Genomic DNA, 17,054 nt, shown 5'->3' with positions numbered 1-17,054 from the left:
TGTCTTGCACAGGATATACCCTTCTACGTCTGATCGATGTTGGCGTTGTGGACAGGCGAGGGGGCGATGGCTCATATATGGTGGAAATGCCAGTTGCTCCATCCGTTCTGGGGCTCCATCATTTCTCTGATTCGGAAAATTACTGACATAACATTAGATGATAATCCGCCCGTATTGCTCCTCTCTATCCTTCCGGGTTCCACTAAGGTTCTGTCCCGTACTCTACTGGGCTATTTGTTGGTAGCAGCCAGAACGGTGATTCCCAGACATTGGAAAAGTAGTGTTGTTCCCACTGTGTCAGAATGGGCTCTGGAAGTGTCACATATTCATGATATGGAGGAGTCGATGGCTCTCGTTCATCAGCGTTCCGACTCTCCTTTTCAGATTTGGCAGGGGTGGTTGGAATTTCGTAACTCTCCGGACTTTCCTACACTTTTGTCCTTGAGTTCTTGATTCCCCGGGCCTAAGGATCGATTGAGGGAATGGGTTTTGTCTGGAAGAATTTAGCCTGCATAGGCTTGATAGGCTACAGTCATATATACTAACTTTTGCTTGTCTGTCTAGGCTCTCTTATTATTATTATTATTTTTTATTATTATTTATCCCCTTTTTCTTCGTACATTTAGTTCCTTCCCCTATCTGGCGCTATGATTACTCCTGGTAGTAATGAGATTTTTGCCTTAATGCCTGTTGGTTATCCCGCTGTTCTATATTATTTAGGCGGTTGTGCAGACCTTTCATATGTTTTGATGTTTTTTTCATATGCATAATTCCTGTTTGTCCATAGGTTTGATACAAAGGTGGCTGACTCATTGAGAGAATGTATTATTTTGTGAAATTTCTCAATTTTATGTCTGCTCCCCTCCCCGTTTATTTTTTCCTTTCTATATCCCTTTTGAAATTTTTGTGAAAACTTTTCTTAAATAAAGAATTACAAAAAAAAATTACAAAATTTCCTGAACAAAACTGGTGCAAGCACTCTGGAAATGACTGGCTCCACTCAGATCTCATTGTCCTCACTTATGAATTCCCATGGGTCAGAATTGCCAAGTATGCCCATGACTCAGGACTTCTATGAATGGTTATTTGAAATCGAGCTCATCCGAGCCAGAAGGGTCAAAAGATTTACTGCATGCCAGGTGTCCTTAATTCAGGGCATTACTGAGAGTCCCAGCTCCTGGGATCTACCCCCCCCTCTTCCTGCCACATGTCTAAGGTATATCACAAAAAAAGAACCCTTTAAAGGTGCCCTGATGGGATCTCATGTAGGTCAAGGAACGGAAGATATGGCCATTCTTACATATCATGAATCCTCCAAACGTAACAATGCATTTGTTTATAGAAAGAAGTCTGTCACTTATACTCTGCTCAGCTACAGAAATGCACCCTTAATATGATCAATGACTGATGTAAAGGAATAGATACGACTGAATGCTCATGTCATTAAAAAAATAAGAAAAAAGTCACAAAAAGAATGCATAATTAATTAGAATAGTTTCTTTAATATACATAAGGCTACGATACTTATAGGAGTTTTCCATCTCATTAGCCGTTTCCGTAAATCCCTTAGACTTTAATGGATGTGGATGTGCCTCGTCTGGTGAAATGGGGGTTATGGAACCACGGTTCTTCTGATATTGTAAGGGTTTCAGAGGAGTGACCCTACCTATCAGACATTTATGGCACATCCTGTTGATATGCCATTAATATCTTAAATAGGAAAAACATTTTGAAGTACGAGCACTATTCCTCTGTCGTCGAGACTTGTAAAAATCTTGGCTGCTTATTGCCCCCTCCAGGGAGCGAATATATATATATATATATATATATATATATATATATATATACTTTTACATATAGCTGTACAACAATTGGCCCCTACTGGTGGCAAAAGGCAACCGAGATTTTTACAAGTATATTGGGGGAACCTCAGAGTGTTCTGTACTAATATTTTGAAGCATTATAAACCACTTTGATTGTCTAATGATGGCAAAGGAAATTCATATTCTTATTTCTAAGTGGTAATCTGAATTTATATATAATAATAATATTAACCCCCACCTCAAAAAATATTAAATGTGACCAACCATTCATATGAAAAAGTGGCAATTCATCTTCTGAAAACCCCCCCTCCCCATCGCAGTATGAAAGTTTATATGTGGTAGAAGAAAGCTGGAGTCCGTACTCTGAGAACTTTTGCCTTTAACTTTTCATGACAGATTATTTGATACTTTCTATCATGCCGTCTGTCTGCAGTTATAACCCAATCAGTTCCACAACATTATGCTTAAGACAAATACTATAGACATCCCCTGTGGAACATTTTCATTCTTCTTGAGATGGCGAGAACAATGATTGAGTTATGGGTGAGTTATCATATGCAGCTGCCTCTCTTTATCTGCTTATGTTTTCAGCCTAAATGTTCCATCTCAATAGTCAGTGATGACAAACGCACTAAATATGAGCACAATGCCCCACTCATCGCATCAGCAATGTGAGCAATTTACTGAAAAGAGTTTTTCGGAAGCAGAATGGGCATTTTCCATCTCGCAATAGTTTGGTGGTGAATCACAGCTCACTCCAAATATTTGGTTATTAGGAATTTTAATATAACTTTTTATAACTGGTAAGATGCAATAAAAAGTTTGTAAAAATAATATATAAGGCAAAATTGGGGGGATAAAATGATTGTGTCATCTAGCATGAAAATGGCACTATCTTTTGCTACAATTATTCAATGCAGCGTAACTAAAGTCAAAGGGCGTCGCTATAAGGGGTGCACAGGTAGCAGTAAAACCCATAAACGCCTCTACTATATAAGGAGATACCAATTTTATAAATGACACATGGTAGGTGGGAGACAGACACATGGTAGGTGGGAGACTGTTACAGATTTTGCACTGGGGCCCAGGAGCTTCAAGTTACGCCTGTACTAAAGTACCATAAACTCTCATATTAGCTGCTAATCACAATGTATCAGCATACAGCCAAAATGGCATGAAAATCTCTTTTACTTCAATCCATCATCTTGACACTGCAATAAAAGTAGGTTCAATCAAAATGAATAAGAACTGCAACAGTGTAATAAGCACTTAAGTTAAGGCTGTATTACAGTATGTCACATACTTCTTGATCAAGAAGAGATTTAAAGGGTAACTAAACTTTCAACAAACTTCTGACATGTTATAATGACATGTCAGAAGTTTTGATCGGTGGGGATCCGAGCACTGACACCCCCACCGATCGCTAAAATGAAGCAGGAGAAGCGCTCGGATGAGTGCTAAGCCGTTTAGTTTCTGATCGCCTTTTCTCAGAAAGCCGATAAGAAACTAAGCAGCTCAGAGCTAACGCGAGGTGAGGTTCTCAGTGCTCAGATCCCACCGATCGATTTTTTTGAACGTTTATTTACCCTTTAAGAGCAGCTCCTGTTCTGGCCTTCTACTACATGGATTGGCTGCCATGTAATAGTACAATTCACGTGCAGTGGCCAGCTCCAGGCCACGCGTTCCCCATCGCTCAAGGGGGCCCCCGGCGAATTCGATATTCAATTGTATCTGCGTCCTCAGGAGGGCAGATACAATTGAATATAATAGCGGAGCTGCCTTGTCCGCTATGCGCTAGGCCTGGCTGCAGGCCACGTTAGGCCTGCAGCCTTTGGAACACAGGGCTTGGATGCCTGTGCAGGTGCAATAACATCATTTTGCCGGCGTACACTTTAGGCCTAATGTGGCTGAGTAGGCTGGAGCTCTGTTCATTGCGGGAATGGTCTGGGCTAGGTGAGTACAGGTTGTTTTTTTTATTCCTTGGGGGCGCTATAAGCAGGGAGGGGTGTGTGTGAGTTGCACTATCTACAAGGGGGGTGGCACTATCTACAAGTGGGGTGAATGGCAATATCTACATGGGGGGGGGGGTGTATGGCACTAATAACAATGACATTGTGTCTGTGTCTGTGTGTCACTACCTACAGGGGATTTGTGTGGCACTACCAACAAGGGAAGGGTGTGTGGCACTATCTACAGGGGGGTTGTGTGGCACTATCTACATGGGGGGTTGTGTGGCACTATCTACAGAGGGCATTGTGTGGCACTATCTATTTATAGGGCATTGTGTGGCACTATCTACAAGAGGAGGGTGTGTGGCACTATTGACAGGGGGCTGTGTGTGGCACTATCTACAAGGAGGGCATTGAGTGGCACTACCTACAGGGGATGTGTGTGGCGCTACCTAAAGAGGATGTGTGTGGCGCTGTCTACAAGGGTAAGGTGTGTGGCACTATCTACAAGGGAGTTGTGTGGCACTATCTACAGAGTGTGTGTGTGTGTGGCACTATCTACAAGGGGAGGGTGTATGGCACTATCTACAAGGGGTGTGTGGCACCATCGACCAGGGAGTGGTGTGGCACTATTGACAGGGGACTGTGTGTGGCACTATATAAAAGGAGGGTATTGTGGGGCACCATCTACAGGGGAGTTGTGTGCCACTATCTACAGAGTGTGTGTGTGTGTGTATGTGTGTCACTCTCTACAAGGGAGTGTATGACACTATCTACAAGGGATTTTGTGTTGCACTATGTACAACGGTGTGTGTGTTGCTCTATTTAGAAGGGGTGTGTTGCACTATGTATAAGGGGGAGGAGTGTGGCACTATACAGGGGTGTGTGGCACCATCTACAAGGGAGTATGTGGCACTATCTACAGAGGGCACTATTGACAAGGGGTGTGTGGTACTAGCTACAAGTGGTGTGTGGCATTATCTACAAAGGGCACTGTGTTGCACTATCTACAGGGGGCAATGTAAGCTTATCATGTGTGATACTGTCTGCTGATCTGCTGTATCTAAGCCTGTCATGTGATATTGTCTGCTGAGCTCTTGTATCGAATCCTATCATGTCTGATATTGTCTGCTGAGACAATGTATCTAATTCTATCCAGTGGTGTAGCTTTAGAAGTTGTAGTCTTTTAGATATGTGTTAGGTAGGACTAAACGTGGACACCACAACACTACTCAGTTCTTTTCTAATCAACGGTTTACTGAAAAATCACAATTTCAAACAGGCCAAATAGAAACAATGCAGTATTCAAATCAAGTCTCTCAGTAGCTGGGGCCCTCGCCCTCGTGGGAGTCCCACTCGCCCTTGGGTGGCTGCGCCTGGCGCTCACTGACCCGGCCCGGCGGGTCTCAAGAAGGAATGGGCCGTCTCCGCGGATCACTGTGGTGCTACCACTCACACTGCGGAATCCCCAAAGGTGGAAGCTATGCCCCTCGCCCTTTGGCTACGGCGTGAGTCCGGCGGATATATTACCGCGTGCGCCTCCGCGGGTCAGAGTGAGAGCTACTCACTACCACGCGGCATACCACCCTTACCTCCGATTTCTGCTCCTCTGTTGATGAAGATGACGTCTTTTCCCTTGTGTCTCCTGACACCGCTGAGCTGTAGTGAATGTCCAGCTAGTCCTCTTTTAGGAACGTTGAGCCAAGGATACTTCTCCTACAAATGGCGGCAGCCTGGTCACTGTGCTCTCTCTCTGTCACACTGCAAGTCCTCTTTTCTTGTCCCCACTCCGCTCTGCATCCTCTCTCCTGCCCAAGTCTCCTCCCTTTTCTCCTCCTCCTTCCTCTTCCTGGGGTCCTGCCAATTTCCCCTTCCCTCTCTCTTCATCTGTGCTTTTGTTCCCCCCTTTTTCTGTCCTAATGGCCTGTCTGTTTTCTCACTCCTGCTGTGTTCCACTGCCCCCCAGTGGTCATTGTTAACTTTACGGTTTCTACACATTGTTTCTAAGACATATGTCTAACCTTTGCTGCAAGCGGCCTGACGTCACACAAACGGGGGAAAACACGAGGCCCAGAAGGGGCTGAGAGCACAAATGGACACCTAAGGCTCGTGGAGATGGTGGGAGGCGAGGGGGCTGCGACCCCTATCATGTCATGAGGGTGCAGGAGGCTGGTACCCCCATTACACATCTCCCTTGAGGAAATAGTGCAGTCCCCGGCACTACAGTCAAAATCCCTGTAACGGGACGGTAAGGTCCCTCTGTTCTCCCGACGGGGGTAACGTACCGTCCCTTCTTCTTGGTCCCTTTCACCTGTTGTTGAGGATGGGACATCTGCGACCGGGACCACTACCCACCATTCGCCACTAGGTTCAGCGGGGGTAGTGTCAGGTGCCGTAGCCGGTGTCAGCTCCCTCATCTGCTCAGCTGGAAACGAACAGGGTCTCAGCAAGTTTCGGTGTAGTTTCCGTACCCTGCCGTTTCCGTCTTCTCGCTGTACTTCGTACACTGAGAGTTGTGGACTCGCTCTTCGGATAACGACATAGGGCACTCGCTCCCAACGTGGTGCCAACTTACTGGCTCGTTGTGCTTGTTTGTTGCGGACCAATACCCTGTCCCCAGGGTGGAATGGTTCTATGGCCTGGCTGGGTCCGGCCGTTATCGAGGGTTGTTCATGTCTCCTTGCTGCTTGTACTCGATCTCGAGCTCGCTGAATCCTGCGCTGGTGCTCCACTATCCACTGAGACGGGGTTCGCCCACTATTTTCTTCAGGTTGCTCCATGAGTAAGGCTATTGGTAGGCGTCCCATTCGGCCAAACATGAGCTGATAAGGAGTGTATCCAGTAGTACTGTGTATGGTATTATTATATGCCCATACTACGTCTTCCACATAATTAGGCCACCGCTCTTGGTGATCGTCGCCCAAAGTTCTCAGCATCCCCAACAGAGTCCGGTTAAAGCGTTCACACGCCCCGTTGCCCTGAGGGTGATAGGGTGTCGTTCGCGACTTCCGTATGCCGTGTAGCACACACAGCTCTTGAATCAGCTGTGATTCGAAGTTTGGACCCTGGTCAGTTAACCGTCTCTGTGGACACCCATAGGGCCGTATAACGTGAGTCCATATTAGTTTGGCTGTGGTGGGTGCTGTCTGGTCCCTGGTGGGGATGACGATCGCATATTTGGAGAAATGATCTACACACACCAATGCGTATTTGTGTCCGGAGGTCACTTCATGGACGGTAAGGAAATCCATTGTTAACAGTTCAAAGGGTTCCCCCGTGTGTATGGCCTGCGGCACGGTAGTCTGCACTGGTCCTTTGTGGATAGCACAGTTGGCGCATGTCCTGCATATCCGCTCCACCGTCTCACTCAGTTGTGGGCTGTAGAAATAACCTCGGACCAGGGCCTCCGTTTTCACAGCGCAGAAGTGTCCTCCGACCTCATGTAGGGTCCGGCAGACTGACTCTACTTCTTTGATCGGCAACACCAATTGCCACACGACTCGTTGCTCTTTCGCCATCCAGAGCCGGCGGTAAATGACTCCACCTCGAAGGAGCAGCCGCTCCTGTTGTCTTGCAATTTGGCATCCCCTTCGTGTCAGCTGAGCACGTTCGGACCCTGTCGGCCGCCGTCTGGCCAGAAGCCACCCATGTAAATGTTTTAGGTCCTTATCAGACCTCTGTTTCTCCTGCCACTCTAGACGACTGTACAGTTCACCCACTTCGGGCCCTCCATTCCTGACCTCCAGTTGCGTCACCCTGCTTGCCACCCGCAGTGGCGGGATCTCCACCTCTTCCACTTCTTCATCCTGATCCCCGACAGGGTTCGTTGTCGGGTTCCGGGACAAGGCATCCGCATTGCCGTTGTTGCGCCCAGGCTTATAGCGAATTATATAATCAAACCGGGCGAGGCGTGCCACCCAGCGCTGCTCTAGTGCACCCAGTTTGGCGGTGTGTAGATAAGCAAGCGGGTTATTGTCAGTATAGATCTCTATCCGGCTTCCCGTCAAGTACTCTGCAAATCTTTCCGTAACGGCCCAGACTACAGCTAGGAGTTCAAGGCGAAAGGAACTGTAATTCAGGGGGTTCCGCTCGGCGGGCCTCAGACTCCGGCTACCATACGCAATCACCCTTTCCACTCCATCTCTCTTCTGTGACAGCACCGCTCCCAAACCGTGCAGGCTAGCATCAGTATAGAGTTGGAACGGCTGTGAATAGTCCGCGAATGCCAAGATGGGCGCAGTCGTTAATCGCTCCTTTAACTGTTGGAAGGCCTGTTCCTGAGTCGGGCCCCATCGGTTGGCCACCGATGTACTCTGTTTCCCCCGCCGTTCTGCCGGCTGCCCCCGTAACAGTTCGTGGAGTGGACCGGCAATCTTGGCAAAATCTTGGATGTATCGCCGGTAGTATCCTACCAGCCCCAGGAAGGCTCTCACTTCGGTAGATGTGCTGGGTGGTGGCCAGTCCATGACGGCTTGAATCTTGCTAGGATCAGGTGCCACTCCCTCTGGGCTGACTACATGTCCCAAGTAGTTGATCTTCTGTCTCGCAATCCGACATTTAGTCGGTTTTAGTTTCAGCCCGAACCTCGTCAAACGGCTAAGTACGGCCTCCAGGTGACCCAGGTGCTCTGGAAAGGTGCTGGAGTACACTACGATGTCATCTAGGTAAATCATGATGGACTCGAAGTTCATGTCTCCTAGGCAGTGTTCCATCAACCGTTGAAATGTACTTGGGGCGTTATTCAACCCGAATGGCATCCGGTTACACTCAAATAGCCCCATTGGTGTGATGAATGCCGTCTTCTCTTTGTCTTCCTCTCGAACGGGAACTTGCCAGTACCCAGTGGCTAGATCGAGGGTAGTGAAATACTGAGCCTGACGGAGTGCTGTGAGTGACTCTTCCACTCTCGGGAGGGGATAAGCGTCCCTATGTGTGCATGCGTTCAGTCGGCGATAATCGATACAGAATCGTAGGGTGCCATCCTTCTTCCGCACTAGCACAATTGGCGCAGCCCACGGGCTTGTACTTTCCCGGATCACTTGGCCCTCCAACATCTTCTGGATTAGGTCTTTGACCTCCTGGTACAATGCAGGTGGTATGCTTCTGTATCTTTCCCGCACTGGGACTGCACCCCTAGTGTGAATGGCGTGTTCTATAGCGTCGGTACAGCCATAGTCTTCCTCGTGAGAAGCAAAAGCAGTCAAGTAGCGTTGTAGGAGCGCCCGTAGTGCTTGTTCAGACTCCGGGTCGGGGGCCACCCCCTGCAATTTTAGTTGTTGCCACAGCCAGGTCAGTGTCCCTCCAGCCTCCTCTGTCTCCTCGGGCTCTGGCTCGTTGGACTGCCCGTGGGGTTCCGACTCAGTTACATCTTGAGGTCGTATAACATGTACTGCCGCTAGAGCTGTGGCGGGAGGGATGACAGTCACCACATCATCCAGATTCATCAGCCGAACGGTGGCGCAGCCCCGCGCTATTCGGCACACGGTCCTTCCCACCATCCAGTTGGAGGCTGGAGAGGCGTCGCTAAGTGGTTCTACTATCACAGTAGCATTCCTCAACCGTAGATGTGTCTTCACCTCCAATGGTAGCGTTAACTCTTGTCTAGGGGGCAGTTGAAGGGGTTTTCCTCGGGGTGACCTAATAGTACCCACTTGTCCTTCCTCTTGGGCTGCTCTTTCTTTTTGTCGGCAGATTCTCTGTAACTGTTGAAGAGACTGTTGCACTCGGGTGTTCCCGCCGACTCTTTCCCAGTAGACGGTTCCCATCTCCCGCAACAGGTGTCCGTCTAACTCTCGTAGTATGTTCATGCCGATGATTACGGGAACACCCGGCCGGGCATAGTTAGGCACGACCAACACGGCCTGTCTAGGGATTGATTTTCCGAACAGCTCCATATCTAACCAGGTCATTCCAACCACTGGGATGGGGAGGTTGTTGTCAGCTGTCAAGGTGAGCCAAGGGTTCTCCAACTCATCAGACCCCGCAAAGTGTCTCTCATACACTTCCTTTGCCATCGTCGTAACTTCAGAGCCCGTGTCTAACAAGCAACTCACGTCTATCCCCTTTATCCGGGCCTGTAAGATGGGCGATCTGCCTGCGATACGGTGATATTGATCATTCGGGCCGATGGAATTGGAGGTCCCCGCCGCTTGGCCCTCAGCCGCGGGTGATTCTAGTTTAAAGGTGGCCGTTCCATCCTAGGGGCCTGACAGTCTCTTGCCAGGTGTCCTGGTCGGCCACATTCCCAACACCGGTGAATTTCGGCCGGATCAAATCTTCTCTGCCGAGGACGGTCCTCCCGGGTAGAACTTGCCGCCTTCAGCTGGTTGATCTCTTCTCTCATCTCCCTCATGGACTCCCTCACATCCCTGGCAAAGTCTCGGAGGAAAGCACTCTCTGGTGTGGGGTCCATTTTCGGAGGTGGTCCGCTTTTGGTAGAGTTGTGTACACTAACGTGAGCACCATCCTCTCCCTCGCGCTGCCACTCTATGGCCTCTCGAACTACGTCCACTAAGGCGGTATGCGGCTCCGTCCGTATATAGTCTCTGAGGCTCCTTCTTAGCGCTCTATTCTTCAACCCAGACACGTATTGGTCCCGCAGCACCCTGTCCGGGTCAGGAACAGCCGCACACCCCTCTTGATCTTTCTTGCTAAGTCGGTTCCACAATCGTTGGAGTGCGACCGAGTACTGTTGGACAGATTCATCTTCCCGCTGACTACGGGTATAGAATTTTTTTCGTAAATCGGTAACTGAGGTAGTGTCTCCGTATAGGGTTTCGAGCCTGGCGATGATGTCTTCCAGGGTCGCTCTTTGACTGACTGGGAGGACTACTACTGCTGCCCGAGCATCTCCTTCTAGCAGGCTCAATGCGAGATCCGCTTGGTGTGGGGGAGGTACTTGGTAGAGTCGGGCCGCTGCTCTTAGCCTCTCAGCCCAATCCATAAGCGTCACGCTCTTTCCGTCATATTTGGGCACATTTAACATGGCTGCCCCCATAGGGAACAGAATTGGGGGTGGGGCTGGGGCACTGATGGCAGGCTCCGCTGAAGTTCCTTGTTGGCTCATCCTGTTCGTGACGCCACGTGTTAGGTAGGACTAAACGTGGACACCACAACACTACTCAGTTCTTTTCTAATCAACGGTTTACTGAAAAATCACAATTTCAAACAGGCCAAATAGAAACAATGCAGTATTCAAATCAAGTCTCTCAGTAGCTGGGGCCCTCGCCCTCGTGGGAGTCCCACTCGCCCTTGGGTGGCTGCGCCTGGCGCTCACTGACCCGGCCCGGCGGGTCTCAAGAAGGAATGGGCCGTCTCCGCGGATCACTGTGGTGCTACCACTCACACTGCGGAATCCCCAAAGGTGGAAGCTATGCCCCTCGCCCTTTGGCTACGGCGTGAGTCCGGCGGATATATTACCGCGTGCGCCTCCGCGGGTCAGAGTGAGAGCTACTCACTACCACGCGGCATACCACCCTTACCTCCGATTTCTGCTCCTCTGTTGATGAAGATGACGTCTTTTCCCTTGTGTCTCCTGACACCGCTGAGCTGTAGTGAATGTCCAGCTAGTCCTCTTTTAGGAACGTTGAGGCAAGGATACTTCTCCTACAAATGGCGGCAGCCTGGTCACTGTGCTCTCTCTCTGTCACACTGCAAGTCCTCTTTTCTTGTCCCCACTCCGCTCTGCATCCTCTCTCCTGCCCAAGTCTCCTCCCTTTTCTCCTCCTCCTTCCTCTTCCTGGGGTCCTGCCAATTTCCCCTTCCCTCTCTCTTCATCTGTGCTTTTGTTCCCCCCTTTTTCTGTCCTAATGGCCTGTCTGTTTTCTCACTCCTGCTGTGTTCCACTGCCCCCCAGTGGTCATTGTTAACTTTACGGTTTCTACACATTGTTTCTAAGACATATGTCTAACCTTTGCTGCAAGCGGCCTGACGTCACACAAACGGGGGAAAACACGAGGCCCAGAAGGGGCTGAGAGCACAAATGGACACCTAAGGCTCGTGGAGATGGTGGGAGGCGAGGGGGCTGCGACCCCTATCATGTCATGAGGGTGCAGGAGGCTGGTACCCCCATTACATATATGTCTTATTTTTTGGAGGGGGGGGGCATGTTTTGGGCCTTGTGTCCCTGATCTTATAAGACCCTAACATCCCCCCTGGTATAGATACATATTATGTTCATATACATAGTCTCCAGGCTGGGTCCCTTTCGCAGGCCGTAAACGCTAATTTGACATTGCCCCGTCCCCAGTTGACAATTGCACCACCCCGCCGTCATCAGTAGGCATAAAATTGAACTTGTCCCTTTGGTGTAGTTTACAACTGGTGAGTAGATGATGAACCTATGTGTAGACAGTGCAGTATTAAACAGGGTGGGGTAGGTCAAGATCACTTTTAGCAATTGGAAAGTGACTTTGGGGGATGGATGCATACATGATTGGCATGCTGCTATGTAAGTAAATCATGAGTTGGGGCAGGTTAGGAACTGACTAATGTGTTGAAAAGTAGCTGTATTAACATATTTACTTTTTCCTTTAGGTGACATGAAGAACCTGAGCACACTACTTGATGTGAGTGAAGATGCCAGGCTCCTTCTACCTGTATTTTCAGTGTACTGGCTGACCAGAGGGCATAGAATTGAAATTGTCCCTTTGGTGTAGTTTACAACTGGTGAGTAGTCAATTGGCTTATTTATAAGACTGTACTAGATAGGAAGGGGATGATTGATAATTGTGTTAGGCTGATGTCATTATTTTTTCTGCCAGTTTTTGAAGCAATTTTTTTTAGCCAAACACAGGAGTATATACAAAAGAGAGACATCCGTTTTTTTCTTTATACTTTTCCGTCTTTCAGGATCCACTTCTGTGTTTGTCTGAAAAAACTGTGACAAAAAACTGTGACACTAGCCCAAGGAAATATGCTAACAGTCCTCTGTCTATGGGCTGTCTCATATTTCAGTTCATCCTCATTCAGGGTATGTTCACACGTAGTCAACAAAAACGTCTGAAAATCCAGAGCTGTTTTCAAGGGAAAACAGACCCTGCTTTTCAGACGTTTTTTTACCAACTCGCATTTTTCGCGGCGTTTTCATGCCGTTTTCGCGGCGTTTTTTACGTCCGTTTTTGGAGCTGTTTTCATTGGAGTCTATGAGAAAACAGCTCCAAAAACGTCCAAAGAAGTGTCCTGCACTTCTTTTGACGAGGCTGTATTTTTACGCGTCGTCTTTTGACAGCTGTCAAACGACGACGCGTAAATAACAGGTCGTCTGCACAGTACGTCGGCAAACCCATTCAAATGAATGGGCAGATGTTTGCCGACGTATTGTAGCCCTATTTTCAGACGTAAAACGAGGCATAATACGCCTCGTATACGTCTGAAATTTGGCCGTGTGAACATACCCTTAAGTGAATGGAGCTGAACTGCAATACCAGATGCAACCCATGGACTGACGAGATGCTGTTTAACCAGTTCAGGACCGGGCTATTTTGAGCCTTCAGGACCAGACACTGTTTAGCCATTTTTAGCACGCGTTAGTTAAATGGCTATAACTTTTTTATTTAGGCTAGCGACATGATTTTTGTGATGTTTTTTCTGTAAACAATGCAGGTTTCTTTTTTTTATCCTTTTTATACACATCCTTTTTGCTATTTTAGAATTTTTATTCTTAAAGTTTGAAAATAATAGTAAAAAAATAAGCTTTTTTCCTCTTCAGCTATTTTTTTTTGGTAATAACATTGGTAATAACATGGTTTTACCCTAAAATAGACCTTTTATTTGTGATCATCATTGTCTACCATAAATGTAAATATATTACATGTCTATATTAGGGTAATTGGCTCAGGGCTGGCGTTTCAACAATGATTGGCGGGGGGGGGGGGGGAAACGGTATTTCTTTGGGGTGGGTATTTTATGTGTATTTATTGCAAATTTTTTTGCACTTTACTTTACTTCTATTTTTTATTACTATGGTCTGTCCCTCAATGGTCAGAAAAGACCTTTGGGGGACTTTATATATATTTTTTTCTTTCTTTTACACCATCTTTTCCACTGTAACTGGAGCTGCACAGCAGCCCCAGTTACAGGGGAAATTAGCCCTCTCAGTGACGATTGTCACTAATAGGGCTGTGCTGGGTCTTGTAAGACCCAGCAACAGTCTGTCAGTAACGGCACCCGGCGATCATGTGACCAGTCACATGAACACCGGGACCAATAGAGACAGCGACGTGGCCGCTGCCTCTATTCCTATACACAGCGTTTATTGAGCGCTGTGTAAAAAGAGATCGGAGAAGACAGAAGCAGCAAAATTTTGCTTCTATCTTCTCCTCAGGATCCTCGGCAGTCACTGACTGCCGGAGACCCGACATTCAGCTGCCCGATCACTCAGGCATCAAGTTAAAGCCCACGCCATAAAAAGTCTATGGCGCGGGTTTTAAGGAACCTGACCGCTGGCCGTAAATATACAGCCAGCGGTCGGGAACCAGTTAAAAAAACAAAAACACTTTTTTAGGGTCCTGGACAACCCCCATTTTATGTAAGGGCCTGTTCACATCAGGGTTGTCTTTCCATTGAGGGGTTCCGTGTGAGCTTTCCGTCGGGGTACCCCTTAACGGAAAGGCAAATGGAAACCATAGCTTCCGTTTGCATCACCATTGATCTCAATGGTGACGGAAACTTTACTAATGGATTCTGTTTGTCACCGTTGTGAAAGGGTTCCGTCCTTTTGACGGAATTAATAGCACAGGCGACTGTCAAAAAAAGGGGTTCCCCGACGGAAAGCTCCGATGGAACCCCTCAACGGAAAGACAATGCTGATGTGCAAAGCGCTCAGCTAAGTACTTCTGTACCTTCATTTTAGCACCCAAACCTACACCGGTCCGAACTTCTGGTATGTGTCTGACATTTTAAAAGTTTGATTAAAGTCTAGTTCCTATTTAATGTTAAAACTTGTTTTAAAGCAGCATTTTAATATGTTGCATTTTTTTTTAACATGAATCTGTTGCTGTTAGCAAAGTTTATATAGCTTTTCCTTCAAGATTTTTTTGTCAGGCTAGCACTGCTGAACATGCCGTTTCTTGTACCCATCTCAATGAGGTTGCCTTGTCGTGGCAGGTGGGCTCACACAATTTGATTTGATTTGAGTGTAATGTTATCTGCATCTGAAGCTACACTCACTACATGCCACCCACCATCCATCTATGGGTACAGAGCGAAGATTGATGGACATCAAATGTAAGTGACTGCTGTTAATGTTTAACTTAGTAGACTTTTTTTTCTAATATCTCAAGCACTCTGGCTTCTATTTTGTGGGGCACATTTTATAATAGGTGTTACTAAACTTCAAATGCCTAGAAGCATTGTCGAGGAGAACCCTGTGTTAGTTGGGTGTGGGATGGGGGGCATCATAAATAACTGCTCTATACTGCTGGCAGCCTTAATCTGGCCTTGGCAGTGGCCACTGTAGGGTAAATGTCTGGCTGGCCGACTTCTAGAAGAGAATATCTCCATAATATGGTGCAGTATGGAGGCACCATACGGTGGCACACAGAGTGCCCAAGACTGCAAAATATGGAACCACAGGGACTCCTACAGGATCTGTGTGCACAACGATGACGTTTCACTCCTGGGGAATCCCTTATTCCATTCCCTACCTCATAGAAGCTTGGTGTAGGGATGGGTAAAACATTATATAATTTTATATATTGGCTGAGATTTTGATTTGCTTGTACCCATGGCAAGCATCTCTGAGCAGACTGGGTTTGCCATCCCAGCTGGTAAAATGACAGTTCTTGTTGCTGCTTTCTTCTGGGGAACCCCTGACCAAGTTCCAAGGAACCCTGGTTGGGAATCACTGCCTTTGTTTAAAGCTCCAGCAATGTGTTTGACAAGACTGGGCTTTAATATGGTCTGAATTAAGTATGATATAATAAAAACTTCATACAATAAGACAATTCAGACATACACTTCCAAGGCATGTTTTGAATATAAAGGCATGAAAAGCTATCTATTAAAAAAATTATATTTAGTATATTATTAACCTGTGGAATAACATTAAGCTCCTCATCCCCCAATGCAAAATCTGAACAGGGACCCCCCCCAACTATCAAAGATCAATTATAGTATCGGTCTACCCCAATGGGACAGAGGGACTTTTTTGGGCCCCCTCAGGCTCCAGGGCCTGGGTGTGATTGCTTCCCTACTTGAAAACACTACGGTACAGTGACACCTGCGTAATTTAACACAATTACATTTTATAAAACATTGATAGTTAGGCAGTAAAACAAATCATATTTAAATTTCTCATCTTCCATTGCTATGTGTCTGATGATACTCAGCCCTGCACTTTATCTACATTATCTTAGGAATTCCCAGAATGCGGCTTATGTGAACACATTATAAATTTGACGGCAAATTGAAGTTGGCACAAACACAAGGCAGCCTGTCGTATTAGGGTTCGGGTCGCCAGGTCAAGATGTAATTTCAAAAGCAGAGCATAAACTATGGAGATGTATAAAATAATACTAAAATGTGTCCTTACTACTACTCGCTATTAATATTATATTGTATATAAATTGTATTAATGGACAGTAATATTTTTAATAGCTAACAAATATGGAAAACTTTGCTTAGAGACGCAAAGTAGATCTGAATACGAGTACACGTAAAGTACATACATAGAAGAGAAAGGGCTCCATAGAGAAAATCAAAATGGGACCCCCCCATCCTGGTGCTATTCATGTCATAATCCTTATCTTCCTTCCCAACACATACTAGGATGGAAATCCCAGGTTTTGTTTGTACTACAGTCTTTCTAACCCTCGTGGAAAGAATTGCTGAATTATTGTCTTTGTGGTTCATAATGTCCATGAGAAAGGGGATAGGACTGGCTCAAGCCCCTGTATCTATGGAATGTATGGTATTTTCCTCACAATTCATTAATTCTACAGAATATTTTGAATAGATTAACCCTGTTACACCAGATCAGTCATCTCTTCTGTTTTCTTAAGGTGGCCATACACCTTCAATAGCTGTCGGCCGAATGCTTGTTCGGCCAACAGCTACTGTATACTTTCTAACCTCCCCATACATATGCATGCTCAATACGGCTAAGCGTGCATGTGCTCTCAATGGGGAGAAGAGAATAAGCTGCTACCAGACACCTCTTGTGGCTTATCTCCATTGAGAACAAAGGATCAGGCATTTCGAAATTTAACATGCCTGATCCTTTTTTTTTCCCCCCGAAATCTGCCAAATGAACTCTGGCCAAAGACCTAATGCTCAGTAGATG

General features: G+C 46.9%; 1 protein-coding gene across 1 annotated transcript in view; it reads right to left on the bottom strand.

Moving 5' to 3' along the window:
• Window positions 1-17,054, bottom strand: part of FLT4 (fms related receptor tyrosine kinase 4) — a 212,944-nt gene that overhangs the window by 19,052 nt on the left and 176,838 nt on the right. The window lies entirely within an intron of this gene.

This window comes from Rhinoderma darwinii, chromosome 3 (genome assembly GCF_050947455.1).
Source record: "Rhinoderma darwinii isolate aRhiDar2 chromosome 3, aRhiDar2.hap1, whole genome shotgun sequence".
NCBI lineage: Eukaryota > Metazoa > Chordata > Amphibia > Anura > Rhinodermatidae > Rhinoderma > Rhinoderma darwinii.
The sequence above is the reverse complement of the archived record's forward strand: the minus strand, read 5'-3'. Positions and strand labels throughout refer to the sequence as shown.